Source organism: Sminthopsis crassicaudata, chromosome 1 (genome assembly GCF_048593235.1).
Source record: "Sminthopsis crassicaudata isolate SCR6 chromosome 1, ASM4859323v1, whole genome shotgun sequence".
Classification (NCBI taxonomy): Eukaryota; Metazoa; Chordata; class Mammalia; order Dasyuromorphia; family Dasyuridae; genus Sminthopsis; species Sminthopsis crassicaudata.
In genome coordinates, this window is record NC_133617.1 from 22,843,500 (window position 1) to 22,860,760 (window position 17,261).

Here is a 17,261-nt window from a genome sequence, read left to right on the forward strand (position 1 = left end):
TAGTTGACTAAACAGAAATTACCATTTCATTCCATCACATTAGTTTAAAAAAAAATAAAACCCAGTAAAATATCTAAAGCAATTTAAGGAAAGAATGATGCTCTTACTGTTATATCAGTGCATACACACACACACACACACACACACACATTTCTTGCAATGAGGTTTTTCATTTCAAGATTTGATTTATGTGCCAAAGACCACATGGCATGAAAATCCTGTAATTCCTTAATAAACAACTGGTTAAAGTTCTATAAACTGTCATGAGTAATATTTCCATTACTCTTGCTGACCTAAAATTGCCTAAGCAATGGATTCTAAATCCTATAAACCATGATAGCTATAGTGGAAAAAAAAATAGAAATGAAGGCTAAGAATCTTGGGTTGCAATGACAGCTTTAACACTGATGAACTGAGTGATTTTGAACATATCGGATCATTTCTCTGGACCTCAGTTTCTTCATCTGGAAAATGGGGGGAGGGAATCAAACTCAATTGTAATACTTTACTCCAAAGTAACTTGGTTAATGCCAAGCAGGCCTTGTTCCCCCCCCCCCCCAAAGAAAGAAAGATATTTAATTTCATACTATGTTATTTCAGAGCTTTTTGGTCTTTAAACTTGAATACAATAAGGCAAATTTTCTCTTTAGGGCACTAGATGGGAAGTGAGAAAGAAACAACCCCAAACAAACAAAAGAACTTGCTGATAGCAGTGACATTTTGCCAGATAATCCTTCATTAGCTGCAGGAAGGTTTCTTTTCAAAGCTCTTATTTTTGCATGCTCTATTATCTCCACTGCCTGGCACTGGGAACTGGTAGTAGGAAGTCAGAAGTTATAAATATAGGGCTCCCTTATAGCTTCTTCAGCTATTGGAGGAATGGTGGCAGGTAAAATTTGCAGGGGTGAAAGGTGTTTATCGCACAGGTTTTTCTTTTATGTCACTTTTGGATAAATAAAGTGAAGATTTGTTGGTTAGGTTGGAGCTGACATCTTCTGTGAATCTGAATAGGCTCTCTTGGTAACTTGCCCATGATTCTGAAATCAGACACTTTTAGGATTTTAGAGCTGGAAAGGACTTCAAAAAACTGTTTATCTGGCACAGTCTCCTCATTTTACAAATGTATTCAACATTAAGAGCCAAGCTGGTTCCCATCCAAAGAAGTAGCCTAGAGGGTCATGGGACTAGAGAATATTCCAAGAGTCAATAAATATAGATTTTTGCAGTTGTTTAGTCATTTTCAATGGTGTCTGACTCTGACCCCATTTGGGCTTTTTTTTGGCAAAGACATGAATGGTTTGCCATTTCCTTCTCCAGTTCATTTCATAGATAAGGAAACTGAGGCAAATGGGGTTAAATGACTTGCCCAGAGTCACACAGCCAATAAGCATCTGAGACCACATTTTTAAAAATTTATTTATAATATTATCCCTTGTATTCATTTTTCCAAATTATCCCTCCCTCCCTCCACTCCCTCCCCCCGATGACAGGCAATCCCATACATTTTACATATGTTACAATATAACCCAGATACAATATATGTGTGTAAATACCATTTTCTTATTGCACGTTAAGTATTAGCTTCTGAAGGTACAAGTAACCTGGGCAGACAGACAGTAGTGCTAACAATTTACATTCACTTCCCAGTGTTCCTTCTCTGGGAAGTTTCTGTCCATCATTCTTCTGGAAGAATTCCTTCTCTGGGATGTTTCTGTCCATCATTGATCAACTGGAAGTGAGTTGGATCTTCTTTATATTGAAGATATCCACTTCCATCAGAATACATCTTCATACAGCATTGAAGTGTACAGCGATCTTCTGGTTCTGCTCATTTCACTCAGCATCAGTTGATGCAAGCTGAGACCACATTTGAATTCAGATTTTCATGACTTCAGGACTGGTGTTTTATTCACTGTCCACCAAGTTGCTCATTGAGTAGATACTTACAGAAAGACATTCCCTACCCGCAAGGACTTACAAAACACTGTGTTGTGTCTAAGACTCACAAAGAGAAACGGGTTCAAAGAACTTAGCTTGAAGAAGGATAGACTGAAATATCTTTAGTTGAAGGACTGCTAAAATAGGACTGGATTTTTTTACAGAGGATACAATAAGAAGTAATATTAATCAAATAGTAAATATTAAGTGTCTACTCTGTGCCGGGCACAGAAAGATACAAAAGACAATCCCTGCCCTCAAAGAGCTTACACTCTAATGAGAGACAACACACAAACAAATACATGTAAAGCAAGATCTATACAGGTTAAATAGGAGATCATTAACAGAGGGAAGGCACTAGAACTAGAGAGGTTGAGGAAAGTTTCCAGCAAAACATGGGCTTTGTTTTAGTTAGAATTTAGCAGAAGCTGGAACAGTCAATAAGGAAGAGTTGAAGAGGGAAAACATCCTAAGCAAATACATGTAAAGCAACATTAAAATACAGCCAATATATGTAAATGCCTTTGCAGATACATATGAAGCAATATGTAAATATTTTTACAAATACATGTAAATCAAAATCTGTACAGGTTAAATAGATAATTAACAGAGGGAAGACACTAGAACTAAGAGAGATTAAGGAAAGTTTCCAGCAAAGATGAGTTTTTAAAGTTAGGTTTTAGCAGACAGTCCATAGGAAGAGTTGAGGAGGGAAAGCATTCCAGGTGTGGAAGAATAGCCAGAGAAAATGTCCAGATGCAGGAAATGGAGCGTCTTGTTCCTAGAAGAGCCAGGATCTTGGCCAGTCAGAAATTACAAAGAGGCCGGTATGAAGTTACTTACGTATGGGAGTCTTCCAGTGGAACTGTCCAAACGTAAAATGTCTGGTACAGTGGAAGGAGACTTAAGCCTGATTTCTAACTCTTCCACTCACAATCTGTTTAACCTTAAACTTCCTGGGCCTTGGTTACTTTACCTACAAAAGAATAGGATTGAATGAGAAGGGTCTCCGAGGTCCTTTCAGCTTTAAACTTGTGATTTTGAAATTCTCCCATTTTATTGATATGAGGACAAAATAAAATTAGGCTAAACACAGCATTCTAGGGGCCTTAACATCCCTGGAAGTATTTTTAACCATATTCACTTGGCTTTTCATCTTGCATCAGTTTCTTATTTGTGTGACTTCAGAGAAGTTTCTTAACCTGTTTCTTCCTATATAAAACATGGATAGTACTTATTATCGAATAATGAACGTTTTAGTTGGACATTTATCTTTATTTAGAAATTGACCGTTAATGTTTTCCTTAGGGTCTGCCTTAGACTTTTTCATTTCTCTTCCCTTGGACGTCCTATCCATCTCCCTGACTCCAACCACCATGTCAGTTACTATCAGGTCCCTATCTCTAAGCCCCATCTTCACTCTGAAGCTCTAGTCTGGTATTTATCATTGCCGGCTGTACATAATTGATGTTCCCCTGCTACCTGAAACTCGGTATGTGCAAAACAAAACTCATCATCAGCATGTAAGCAACGCTGACTCTAGAAGCAGGAAGAGCCAGATTCGGATCCCGCCACCAACATTCAGTAACTATTTAACCTTGGGCAAGGCACTGTCTTTGAGCCTTGATTTTTTTTTTCCATCTGTAAAATGGGAATAATAGCACCCATACATACCTACCATGCAGGATTTTTGTAAAAGTCATATGAAAAAATTTGGTCAAATAACTTGAAAAAAGCTGGAAGTGATGTATTTACTTAATACTAGTATTAGTATTAAGTACTAGCAGCTAGTATTTACTTAATACTTTAAGCAAAACACTTGACATTTGCCTTTTTACTGGATCATAATGATAGCCAACATTTATAAAGTGATTTATGAATATTATCTCATTTGATCCTCTTAACCACTTAGGAGGTTGATGCTGTTATTATTCCATGTAAAGGAGGCACAGAGACTGAGTGTTTAAACAGCCCAGGGATCACTCAGCTAGTCAATGTCTAAGGTAGGATTTGAACTCAGATCTTCCTCTTTCTCAAGACCCATGGTCTCAACTGTGCTCAATATAAATTATGAGAAAATTGTAAACACCTTGATCACAGGGATGTGTCTTACTCCTTTTTAATCCTATATATCTCAGTATCTTGCACTTAATAAGTATTCCACAAATTTTCTTCTCCAATTCATCTTCCTTAGCCTCCAAGATAATATTCCTGAGTCTGTCACTGACAAAAAAAAGTCTTCCACTGACATTTAAAGACTACAAATCAATCAGTGAACATTTATTAAATGTCTACTGTATATTCCAGGAACTGGACAAGTCAGAGAGAAAAGTCAAACAGCTTGTCCCCTCTGGCAAATCATTTTCTGTGAGGAAGGCTATGTGGACCTATAAAGGCATATATAAAGCCGTTGCTTGGGGAGAAAAGCTTTCTGAAAAAGATCATACTTGAACCAAGCCATGAAGAAACCAAAGTGAAATACATCCTAGATTTGGGCAATTGTAGAGATAGAAGGAGTGTCATAGGAGGAATAATAAGACTTCCGGTTTGTCTGGACCATAGATAGAATAGTTCCAAGGGAGTTGTGTATAATAAATCTGAAAAGGGAGGATAGAATCTGGTTATAAATCACATTAATTGGGAATTTATGGTTGATCCTAAAGGTAATAGGTAGCCATTGGAGTTTATGGAAGTAGGGTGTTGATGTGGGTAGATCTAGAGCGGCCTTTTAGGAAAATCACTTTGGCAGCTGTGTGGATGAAAGTAGGGAGAGACTTGAGGCAGGGCAACCAATTATTGTTTGTTGCAGTCATAAAGGGAAGAAGTGAAAAGGGCTTGAGTTAGGGTAATGAGTTAGGATAGAGAGTCAGAGGGAGAGAGATTGTCGATATATAAATGATAAAAAGCGACATTGGAGGGGAGAAGAAATTGAGAATGACACTGAGGTTGAGAGCTGGGTGGACTAGAGCAGAATTTCTGAAATTTTTTTCACTCAGTGCCCCTTTTTGTCTGAGAAGTTTTTTTTCATGACCCCGAGGATATAGGTTTGCCAATCAAACAGTGACAATAAATCATAATTTCATGACCCCCAGCTTCAGTTACAAGACCCCATACAGAGGACGAGAGAATGGTCAAAATGCATTCAGTAAAAATGGGGAATTTTTTAGAAGGGTTGCGCTTAGAAAATAGACCGGTCATTGGAGAAACCTATGGTGTTCAGTTCAGAATGCCTGACAGATAATTGACCGTGTGAGACAAGCTCAAGAAGACCTAGACAGAAGGCTCTTCCTAGGAACAAATGCATTTAATTCATTGACCCCATGGCAGTTGATCAAACATTAAGGGAGAAAGTTTGGGAGTCAGCATTCCATCTCTTGCCTCTACTTGCAGTCACACTGACCAACCCCCATGCCAGAAACGCCCTTCCTCCTCAGTATCACCTCTCAGAATCTTTAATTTCCTTTAAGATGCTACTTAAATGCCCCCTCCTACATGAAGCCTTCCCAGATTCTCACCCCTCATTTGACCCTGTGTTTTCTGAGCTCAAATGAACCTGCCTTTATCTGTGAGAAGCAAGTGAGTATAATGGATAGAGAGCCAGCTCCAGCTCGGAAAGAACCGGGTTCAGGCATAATACATACCAGCTGTGTATCCCTGGGGCCAAATGATATAACTTCTCTAATCAATCTCTCACCACGTATCTAACTAAAGCTACTATTTTTTCACGTGTCATGCTAGGTGTTGGGTATACAAGTACCAAAAAATGAGACAATCCTTAATTTTCAGAGAAGTGCCAACCCATATTGGCGGCTGTCGCGATAAAATCATAGGTCCGGTCCCTTTCCAATCCTTATCCCCTCGGTTCCCCAGCTTTGTGTTTTGCTGCTCTGGCTCCAAGGCAGACCAGTGGGGGATGGGGAGGCAGCTTAGGACATTTAAATAGTTGACCCAACTACTATATATTTCTCTTGGCCAAAGGATGCCATGAAAAACCCCTGAGCCACTAAATAGGCCACGAATCTAGAAAGTTTAGGAACCACTGCTTATCCTATCCCATTATCTTGTACCTATTACATGGACATTGATATTCTGTTATATGGAATAACCAACAACTCCTGGAGGAACCAAGTTTTCCCTTTTTTCTTTCTTTCTCTGGTGACTAACAATGTCTTGTGTATATAGCAGCAGGCATTTGATTAATGTGCTGTAGTGAACAAGATGTTGAATGAATGCCTAAGAGTCATTGTACATCGTAGTTATTTGAGTCAAGTACATAGGCTGAAGACATCCTGGTTCCCAAGGGGGCTTACATTCTAACAGGAGAAACAGCGAGACACGGCAGAGCTATAAAAATAAATAAGTGGCTGGTTCTCGGCCTTCATTCTCAGAGGACTTAAATGGCACCGCTGTAGTGGAACCAAGTTAAGGTGTCCACATGTGGCTGATGAGACCAGCACAAGCTCAGAATACTCAGGAATATCCCTATGACCATTTGGGGAGCTTCTCTATCTCTGTGCGTCGTGCGTTTCTTCTGAGCTAACTCAAGTCTGCTTTGCTTCTAGAGCACAGCCCCTTCTCTGATGAGGGCACGCCATGCAGGGGAGGAGTCCCCCATGTTGTACAAACAGTTCTTTAGAGAAGCCTTGAGAATGTCTTTAAATTTAAGTCGTCACATGTATACATATATTGTATTTAACTTATACTTTCCCATATTTAACATATATTGGTTAACCTACCATCTGGGGGAGGGGGTGGGGGGAAGGAGGGGAAAAGTTGAAACAAAAGGTTTTGGAAAATTACCTAGGCATAAATTTTTTTTTTTAAATGAAAAAAATAAATAAAATAAAATAAAATATAAATAAATAAATTTAAGTCATTAGTTTCAAGGTAGGTTAGAAAGGAGGCCGCTAGAGGGTGGGGAGACTAGGAAAGGCTTCATGTATAAGATGGTAACTGAGTTGCATCTTAAAAGAGGAAGGGATTCTATGGGGTCAGTACAAGGAGGGAGCGCATCCAGGCCTGGAAAATGACCATTGCAAAGGTACAGGGATAGAAAATGGGATTATGGGCATAAGGAGCAAAAAGACTGGAAATTTGGCAGGATGGCAGAGTATAGGAGGGAGGATCAGTCCCATGAGGCCGGAAAGGGACATTGGGACCAGGTACAGGGCTTAATGGCGTCAGTTAGGGGGAGTAGATGTCTAATTTAGATGAAGATCTTTCTCATGTGAAGCGTAAATGATCATGATTGTCATTGGTCTAAATGGATTGGCCAAAGCATCCTTTTAATAACCTGCTGGCCTTATTAATAAAATGATTAAATTATACCACTACCCCCCCTAAAAGAGTAAATCTTCACTAGAGATTTTGACCTATTAAGCTTTTTTCACCGTACTAAGAAATTTGATGTGTAATTAAACTTTTGTAGGAAAAGAGGCTTCAAGTTGAAGTCTTGATGAGTTCTTCAGAATCATTCACAATTGATGTGAAGGCTCCTACCATATCTGAGGTTATAGAGGTGTCGGAGGCTTGTGCATTTCCTGGGTTTGCTCCACGCTGCTGGCTAACATGGCTTTTCTGTGGGATTTTTTTTCTGGTGTGGAAGCTCTGGCAGTTGTGAGTTGTGAGCCCCGTTCCAAAGCATCAGAAGGGAAGGTCACCAAGTGCTAGGCTTAATAGAGCCAGAAGAACTCCTTCCTCATGCCAGCCAAAACTTAGAGGAGGAAGAAAGTGGCTTTTCAGAGGCTCAATGAGCCCTTTTCCACTTGTGTAAAGACAGGACGTCTCTCAGGCCCTTTGGTTCAAGCCCCAGTGAGTGAATTCTGGATCACTTCTTCACATCGTTTCATACAGGTTGACCTAGACGGAATAAATACTCTCTGGAAATAATTCCTTTGACAGAAAGGAGCCCTCTGGCTCCATCAATATTCTTTGTATAGTCGAAGCAATGATCATAATTGGACATTAATAAGCAACTATAGTCTCTAAGATGCTTTCAGAATGAAATATTACACCATAAAAGTGGTTTTCTTACCTTGAAAAAAGAGCCACTTAGTGATTATTAGAAGAGAGAAAGGATGTCCAAAGCTGTTTTCTCCTTTGTTCAAAATTCACACTTGGCACTCAAGAAGCCATTTATTAAAGGCCTACTCTGTATTGGAAGAGAAGCAGCCATGATGTGATAGAGAAAGAGCTGGTCTCAAACTCAGAAAAAAGATGGATTTCCCTATTTCTCCTCAGACCCATACCAGCTGTGTCACTCTGGGCAAGTCAACTTCTTGTATAACGCTTAAAGTTTCAAAACCAGTACCTCTCTATATTGGTAGAGGAGGCTTCCTTATTGGTGGATCCCCATGCCAATAAAATCACAGGTTTGGTCTCCCAAATGGCACAGAACACCGTGGTAAGTGCAGTACAATATAGCCTTAGTCTTCAAGAAGAAAGAGATGATCCTAGGACACATACATAGATCTACAAAATAATGTCTAAGAGCAGAGTATTTTGTGAGGATCGAGGAAAGAAAGATCATTGCTGTCTGGAGTCAGGAAGAAGGTAAGATCAAGCAAAGCTCTTGGACAGATGAGTATTTGGGATGAGTTTTTAGTTAAGGTTATGAATACAACAGATGGGATTCTAAGCATCAGAAACAGTGCTGAAGAACTTGAAGGCAAGAGATGGGTATTTGGGGGGGGGGATCTTTTGTACTTTCTCAAACTTCCTTTTATTTCTTGAGTAATCTTGTCAGAAAGGCTAAATTAGAAAAAAGAAAGAGCCCTGACTTTAGTTTAAAAAAATGTAGGTTCTCTAGACAAATTGTTCCTTCGCTTTTGTTGGCCAAGTCACTTCTTCCTGGGCCTCAGTTTCCCCATCTGCAAAATGAAGGCAATGGACTAAATGGTCTCTCAGCTCCCTTCTAGGACCAGGTCTGTGATTCTATGAACTGGTGAGACATGCATTAAGCTTGGGAATCAAAATTCCAGCATCATAGCCCTTATGATAATGTTTCAAGAAAGCATTTGGAGAAAAGATAAATATGAGGGCTCGTGTCCCAACTGTGAGTAAACTATTTTTTAGGAATGAGTCAATCATGCATTTAAAGTTAATCAAGGCTCTAAAATTCTAGTTAATACCTTATTTAACACTGCTTTCCTAAAGGTTTAGCAGTCTCTGATTCAATTAACGTAACCCACACCTTATTTCATTTAAGGCATAATGTACTGAGTAGCCAGGTTCATGGCGTGAGCAGTTTAAATTTTCCAAAAGGAAACACATTAAACCTTATCCATACCTGGCTTCTGTTAAGCCCCCGCTAAAATACCATTTTAACAGGCAGCTTTTCCCAACTCTTCTTAATTCTCGGGCCTTCCTTCTTTTAATTATTTCCTATTTATTCTGTATATCAGGACTTTCCACTCACAACTCCTTGGGTGGTTTGGGGGAAAACCCCAAGAAACTTTTATATGACCCCAGGTACATAGGTGTATAAAATAGGAATACAAATCAAACATTACAAATTAAAACATTTCATATTACACAATTCAACCTCCACATTATTATGAGACGCTATACGAGGTCATAACCCACAGTTTAAGAAGCTGTGCTGTATATAATTTACTTGGTATATATTTGTTTACATGTGTATCTTCCATTAGATTTTAATTTCTTTGAGGGTAGGGACTATCTTAGGTCCTTTTTTTGTATCCCTAGTCTTTAGTAGAGTGCTTGGTAAATTTGTTATTGAATCATTTCAGTCACATCCAACTCTTTGTGACCCTGTTTGGGATTTTCTTGGCAAAGGCACTGGAGTGGTTTGCCATTTCCTTCTCCAGCTCATTCTACAGATGAGGAAAGCAAATAGTGAAATGACTTGCCCAGGCTCGCACATCTAGTACATGGAGGAGGCCAGATTTGAACCTAGAAAAATGTCTTCTTGATTCAAAACCCAGTGCTTTGTTCACTATATAGGTGCTTAATCAATGGTGATTGATTGATTGATTGATTGGTCTATACCTTACATACATACCATTTGCTCCACACATAGCAACCTATAGGCATCATTATCCCCATTTTACAAAAGGTGTAACTGAGGCACAGAGAGATGAAGATGATGTTCCAATTTCACACAACGAATAAACATCAGAAATTTTCCTATTCCCCTGCTCTTTTCACGACCCTACTTCTTTACAAAAATTGATTGCCTAAGTTTGATGCTTAGAGTTATGGGTCTTGAGTTTGAAAAGTTTTATCTACTTCTTTTTTAAACTCATTATATTTTGCAGCCATACATTCAAAGTTGTAAAGAAAACAAAACAAATTCTGAAATTGAAATACGAATTTATCCCACTCTCTGCCCTTTCTCTCCCAACTAAAAATTCCTGGTTTTGTTTGGGAATAAAATAGGGAGAGGAGAGGAATCAAGAAAGGAAAAATGGAAAAATAAAAATAAACTCTTTATTTTCTACACTGTCTTCCATCTGTGTGCCTTTTATACAGACTTTCCCTATGTCTGGGAAGCACTCGCCTTTCTTCTGCAATGGAATCCCCGGTTTCCTTCGGGGCAGCTAGATGGCACCTTAGTGAATGAAGCACTGAGCCTGAGTTAGAAAGACTTTCCTCAAGTTCAAATCCACCTTCGGGAACTTACTGTGTGATCCTATAACTTTAACTCTTTTTGCCTCAGTATTCTCTTCTGTAAAATGAGCTAGAGAAAGTGGTTTTCCCAAGGACCAAGAAGATCCCAAGGAGGGTCATGAAGAGTCCCACATGACTGAAACAACTCAACTTCTCAGGTCCCCCACTAGTGACCCCCCATATATGTCTCCATCTTGTGTATATGTATGAATGTTAAATATATTTAAGTAAGTCCATGGTTGCTTTTTCCCTCTGGAGATTTAGGCTACTAATTTAAAAATTATTTCCTTTTAGATAACTGGAGATTGCAGACCCAAGGCAAAGATCAAATTTCAACTTTGTATTATCACTTTTATATGTTCCCCAAACGTTACTACATCCATGAAGACTGTTCCCATAACAGCTCCTCAATCATCGCCATCTCTGATTTTTCTTCCTTTTCTTCCAGGTATTCAGAACAAAGAGAGCTGACACCATTCCAGCAGGGAAAAAAAAAATGAACAACTGATGGTGAAATGAGTCCAAGCAAGAGAGTACACTTTGCACCACAAAGAAAAAGGTATATAATCCAGCGGCCCGCGATTGCTTTCCTTCAGCTGAGCAATTAGCCAGAGTCCTTGAAGTTATTGTTGGGCCCGTAGGTCGCGGTTGGTGGCCACAGAATATCTCCAACCTAAAGTTATCTTCTCCAGTTTCTTGTATACAGAATTGAGGCTGGGATGAAGTGTAATTAAGGTACATGTTTATGGTTAGTCTAATCTGACTGCTGTTGTCATGTTTCAGCAGAGTCCCTTCTCCTCTCTTATTTAGACTATGGCGTCATAGAGCTTGGCTTTTAATTTCAGGTTAAGGCTGAGAGCCCAGCAAGTTCAGAATAGGGTTTGGTATTGGAGGAGGTTGGGTGGCAAAGATTTTTGCTTTCTTTAGGGGAAACTATTGGAAATTCTCTTCCTAGGGATTTGAAGAATGTGACTTTAACCCCGAAAGACATAAATATAGCCAGTTTTTTATTTATTTCTTTGGGGGGGTCTGTCATAACCAAACTCAACAGCACCAAACGTGTTCTTGCATTCCCATTTTGTCATTTCATGGGGTAAAATGGCAGTATTGTTCAGCCGTTAGGGTTTTAAGTTTTGTTTTGGCAGTGATGTTGATTTTGTGAATGTTTTTGCTGACATTGACTAATATGGCCAATGTGGGAATTTGGTTTTGCTTGACTATAAATGTTTGTACAAGGGATTTTGTGGGGGATTTTTTCCTTCTCAAGGAAGAAAGGGATGTGAGTGGGAGAGAAAAAAAAGATGGATTTTTTTGTTGATTAAATAGAAATTTAATTTTTTTAAAATGATGGCTGGACTGAAATAGACATGCTTTCTATGACTATTGAAAAGTAGAATAGTGGATAGACCTGGATTTCAGGTATACCCCTGCCATATACGGGCTATATGACCTTTATTTAACCTCCTCATGCTCTAGGCAACTCTCTCAGACAAGATTCTGACAGTCCTGGGGTCCACGAACTTCTTCTTTTAATAGTTTGATAACTATACTTCAATAGAACTGGTTTCCTTTATAATCTTATTATTCACATTCAAAAATATGATTCAGGAGAAGGTAGTAAGGCGTCATCTGACAGCCAAGGGGATCCATGATCCAATAAAGATTGAGTCCCTGGTATGGGAGTGTAAACTTTAGTGAAGAAATTGAACTGAGTTGGCCAAAGGTCTGTCCTCAACTGTAAAGACCAGTGAAATCACAGATCCTGTCTCTATTTAGCTCCATCACCACCTCCAATCTGTGACCATGGAACTTGATTGTTCACGGAATAAATTAAGTAACTTCATTAATTCCATGTTGTAAGTAACTGAACTAGCCAAGTACTACAGCATGTGCTACATCAAAATTATTCTGGAGATACAAAGCCAAAAATATGATACCTGCTCTTGAAAAGCTCACACTCCACTGGAGGAGACTATATATATGTGAATAAATATTTATATTCAAGATATATACAATACAAATGATAGAAGTTCAGAAGGTATCGGCTGCTAGAACCAAGAAAGGCCTCTTGTAGAAGGCAAAATTTAAATTGAATCTTGGAGAAAACCAGGGGATTTAGGAGACAGATGGGAGGGAGAACATCTCAGGAATGAGAAAAATCCCCGAGATCAAGAGCACAGGATTCAGGGATAAAGTGTCCTATGTGTGAAATAGCAAGTAAGCCGGGATAGATTGATCATAGAATACATCAAGGAAAATTAAGGGTTAGGAAGGAGCCAGGTTATGAAAGGCTTTAAATGTCAAACAAGAGAATTTATGTTTGATCCTAGAAGTAATAAGAAGGTCCTGCGATTTATTGAGTGTAGGTGTAGCAATATTTGTGTTTTAGGAAAATTTCAGGCATATGAGCAGAAGGGGAGATATCTCCAGTATTTAGCTCAGTTCCTAGCCCAGTGTAAGCATTTAATAAATATTTCCTGAAATGAGAAAGAGATGAAAGAACTAAGCCACCCTCCCTTTCTATGACTTCTTCATTCAACAAACATAAAAACCCTATTATATGTAAAACACTGTATTAGGTACTAAGGACATAGAATTTTATCTAATAAAATTAAGATATAGCTATTGCTGTCATAGTACTTAGAGTTTAGTAGGAGAATAGGACAGGAACAGAGACAACTAAATAGGCATTATTTTATAGTAAGTACTTTATAAAGTGCCCCCTCTCCCCCCAAAAAATTAATGGTATGTGAAATCTAAAAATGGTCATTATCAACTGGACAGTCAAGATTATATAATTATTATTATATTATTTTTATTATAATTATTGATTATCTCCCCTCACTTAAATGTAATTTCCTTTGTTGGGTAATTTCCTTTGATAGAATAAAAATCTGACAGATTGAAGCATATTATTTTCATCTTTTTTTCTTTTGTTTAGTTTTTCCTTTCTCGTATTTTGACCCTTTTATTCTGATTTTTCTTTCCTAACATGACTCATATGGCAATATGTTAAAAATGAATGTATACATGTAACTTTTTTAAAAACCACTTTTTGAATCAGTTGATAAGTACCAAGTGTGAACAGGATTTATATTCTTTCTTAAATCAGAGGTTTTGTTTGAGAGATTTGTTCACACCCCAAGAAACTTTTACAGAAAAAGATTTGTTATTTCAGGACTAATTAGAAATACTGATGATCTGAAAGCAAAGAGTAAGGAGTTGGGTCACATAGAACCTAAAAGAACCAACAGTCAGGTGGTGGAGGTGGGTGGGGGTAGGAGGCAGCCAGAAATGGAAAAAAAAAAGAGGTAAGACTGAGTTTTGGCAGTGAAGAGAAAGACTGAGAAAGGCTATTGACCTTGTTAGGCGTCTAGTAGCAGAAAACTCAGGATGAGTCTAGTGTGCCCATCTTTTCAAAGATTAAAGGAAGCTCAGAGAAAAGATTTTCTTACTTTTTTCTGCTAGTATCTTTCTATAATGGAATAGAAATCTTTTTATAATAGACTGTAGTGTAATTTGTTATTTCATTATCCAAATGTTTCACCTGAATCTTTACTGCAACAAAAAGAATCCAGGGATAAAATTGGAAAGAGAAGAAGTGAACTTAACATCTTCCTAAACGTTAAAAATTTTCCTTAATGGAGGCTTAGAGCAATAAATGTATAACTTTTTGTCTTAACTCCCTAAGGTTGAAGAGGAGGAACTACATGAGAACTGTAGGGGTCATTATATTGTCTTTACGTTTAAAGGAAACTGATTATTATAACAGTTTTTTTTTATAATATTACATAATAGAATCGATCTTAAAAATTAACTCAGCTGCTGAAGTGGTAATGGATAGTATTCCAAGTCCTGGCACATATTCAGGGACAAGGAGTAGACCAGTTTGGCCAGAGCATAAAGATATGAGATAATAATGTGAGAAAAATAGGATGTGCCAGATTGTGACAGTTCTTGAATATCATGCAAAGGAATTTGAGATCCCCTAAGAGATAATAGGGACTCATTGATGATTTTTGAACATAGGAGAGATATTACAAAATCTATTGAAAAAAGTTAATATTCTTGCAGTTTATGAAGGAAAGAGTAGAAGGGAGAGAATGAAGGTGAGGGAATATATTAAAAGGCTATTGCAGTAATCCAGGTGACAGGTAATGAACCCTATCTTAAGATAGTGGCAGTGGATCCAGAGGAAAAATCTTTTCTTTTAAATAGCTTTTTATTTACAAAACATATGCATGGGTAATTTTTCAACATTGACCCTTGCAAAAACTTCTGTTCCAATTTTTCCCCTCTTTCCCTCCACCTCCTCTCCTAGATGGCAGGTAATCCCATACATGTTAAATATGTTGAAGTATATGTTAAATACAATACATGTATACATACTTATACAGTTATCTTGCTGCACAAGAAAAATCAGATTTAGAAAGAAGGTAAAAATAACCTGAGAAGAAAAGCAAAAATGCAACCAAACAGTAACAGAAAGAGTGGAAATACTATGTTGTGGTCCACACTCATTTCCCAATGCCCTTTCGCTGAGTGTAGCTGGTTCTGTCCATTACTGATCATTTGGGCCTGACTTGGATCCACTCATTGTTGAAGAGGGCCACGTCTATCAGAATTGATCCTCATATAGTATTCTTGTTGAAGTGTATAATGATCTCCTGATTCTGCTCATTTCACTTAGCATCAATTCATGTAAGTCTCTCCAGGCCTCCAGAGAAAAAATCTTAAAAGATTATAGATCAGGGCAGAGACCAGATGTCATAGTAAAGGCAGAGAATTCCTCTGAACTCTCTCAAATTCACCTCTAAACAACATTTAAATAGTTCCTTAAGTGCTCCAGCTGCGGAACCAACAAAAGGACAGGGCAAAATAATTTCCTAGTCCAAGACAACTTGGAAATTTGATAGGAAAGATCTGTCTCAGTGGAATGAGAGTGGAGCTCAGAGCAGAACTAGCATTGCCAGTGCAAGCTGCACTGGGAGGAACAGCAGCAGGCCCTGGAGATAACTAAATCTCGACCATGGTAGTAGTTTCTCAGCCCACAGATGGTAAGAGAATTGGACAATTTATAAGAATGAAATAATAGGGGACCCTTTGCTGCCACTACACGAAAGATTCTTATATTGTAACAGTACAAAAAATCTGAAATTTACAACACTGCCCCTTCCTCCCTGGGAGAGCAGAGTTAATTTTAATATAAAATTAAAAGTTAATCAATAATCTGAAGAAAATGATCAAATCACAGCAACAACAAGAGAACTTGACCATAGAAAGTTACTATGGTGATAGGGAAGATCAAAACACAAATTCAGAAAACAACAAAATCAAAACAACTACATGCAGATCCTCAAAGAAAAGTGCTAATTGGTCTCAGACCCTAGAAGAGCTCAAAAAGAGTTTAAAGAATCATTTAAAAGAGGTAAAATAAGAATTGGGAAAAAAATGAGAGTGATGCAAAAAAATTATGGGAACAAGTCAACAGCTCATTTTTTTAAAAAATGGCACCAAAAATACTGAAGAAAATAATGCCTTAGGGGAAAAAAACAGAATAGGACAAATTGTAAAAGAGTTACAAAAATTCACTGAAGACTAATTTCTTAAAAAACAAAATTGGCCAAAAGATGTACAAAAATTCACTGAAAAAAGAACTCTTTAAAAAGTAAGATTGGCCAAATAGAAAAGGCGGTACTAAAGCTCACTGAAGAAAATAATGCCTTAAAAAAAGAACGGGGCAAGTAAAAGTTGAGATATCAGGAAACAATAAAGAAAAATCAAAAGAATGAAAAAATAGAAGAAACTGTAGATTACCTCATTGGAAAAACAACTGACTTATAAAATAGATCTGGAATTTCTTTTTTTTTTTTCTTTTCTTTTTTGAGGGAGGTGGGGAGAGAATTGGGGTTAAGTGACTTTCCCAGGTTCACACAACTAGGAAGTATTAAACGTCTGAGTCCATATTTGAACTTAAATCCTGACTTCAGGGCTAGTGCTTTATCCACTGTACTGTCTTGCTGCCCCTGAAAAATAGATCTGGGAGAGGTAATTTAAGAATGACTGGAGTGTCTGAAAGCCATGATTCAGAAAAAGAATCTGGATACCATATTGTAGAAATTATCAAGGAAAACTCCCCTGATATCCTAAAACCAAAGGGTTAAATTGTTGTTTGGTCTTAGTTTTGAAGAGGACATATGAAATCATAGTGTGATGTTTTGATTTGAATATGAATTAGATTTAAATGAAACAATTACACAAATTTATCAGCCTCCTTTTTCTGCCAGTGGCAAAACAAAGGGAAAGATGACTGATAATGGCATAGAAACAGTGAATGACCTTGGTGTGACCCAGCTCTAAGCACTCCACAGAGTCTCCTTCATGGCCAGTGGAACCAATTGTTCTCATCTGTCCATTCTGCAAGGGGAAATCTTAGCAAATGAAAGAATATACTGATCACTTTATAAAAGAAATCTCAAAATGAAAACTCCCAAGAATATTATAGCCAAATTCCAATGTTATAAGCAGCCAGAAAGAAATAATTCAAATGTCACGGAGCCACAGTCAGAATCACACAAAATTTAGCAGCTCCAACCTTAAAAGAGTGGCGAGCTTGGAATATGTTATTCCAGGGAGCAAAAGAGTTAGGCTTACAACCAAGAATCACCTACCCAGGAAAACTGAGTATAATC

General features: G+C 37.9%; 1 protein-coding gene across 6 annotated transcripts in view; it reads left to right on the forward strand.

Annotated features, from left to right (window-relative positions):
• The window catches only part of TAOK3 (TAO kinase 3), a 233,799-nt gene that overhangs the window by 83,729 nt on the left and 132,809 nt on the right, over positions 1-17,261 (forward strand). For all 6 annotated transcript variants that reach the window (XM_074296609.1, XM_074296628.1, XM_074296646.1 and 3 more), the window contains one exon: positions 11,018-11,128. The gene's annotated coding sequence lies outside the window, so the exon portion shown is untranslated. The remainder of the gene's footprint in view (positions 1-11,017; positions 11,129-17,261) is intronic.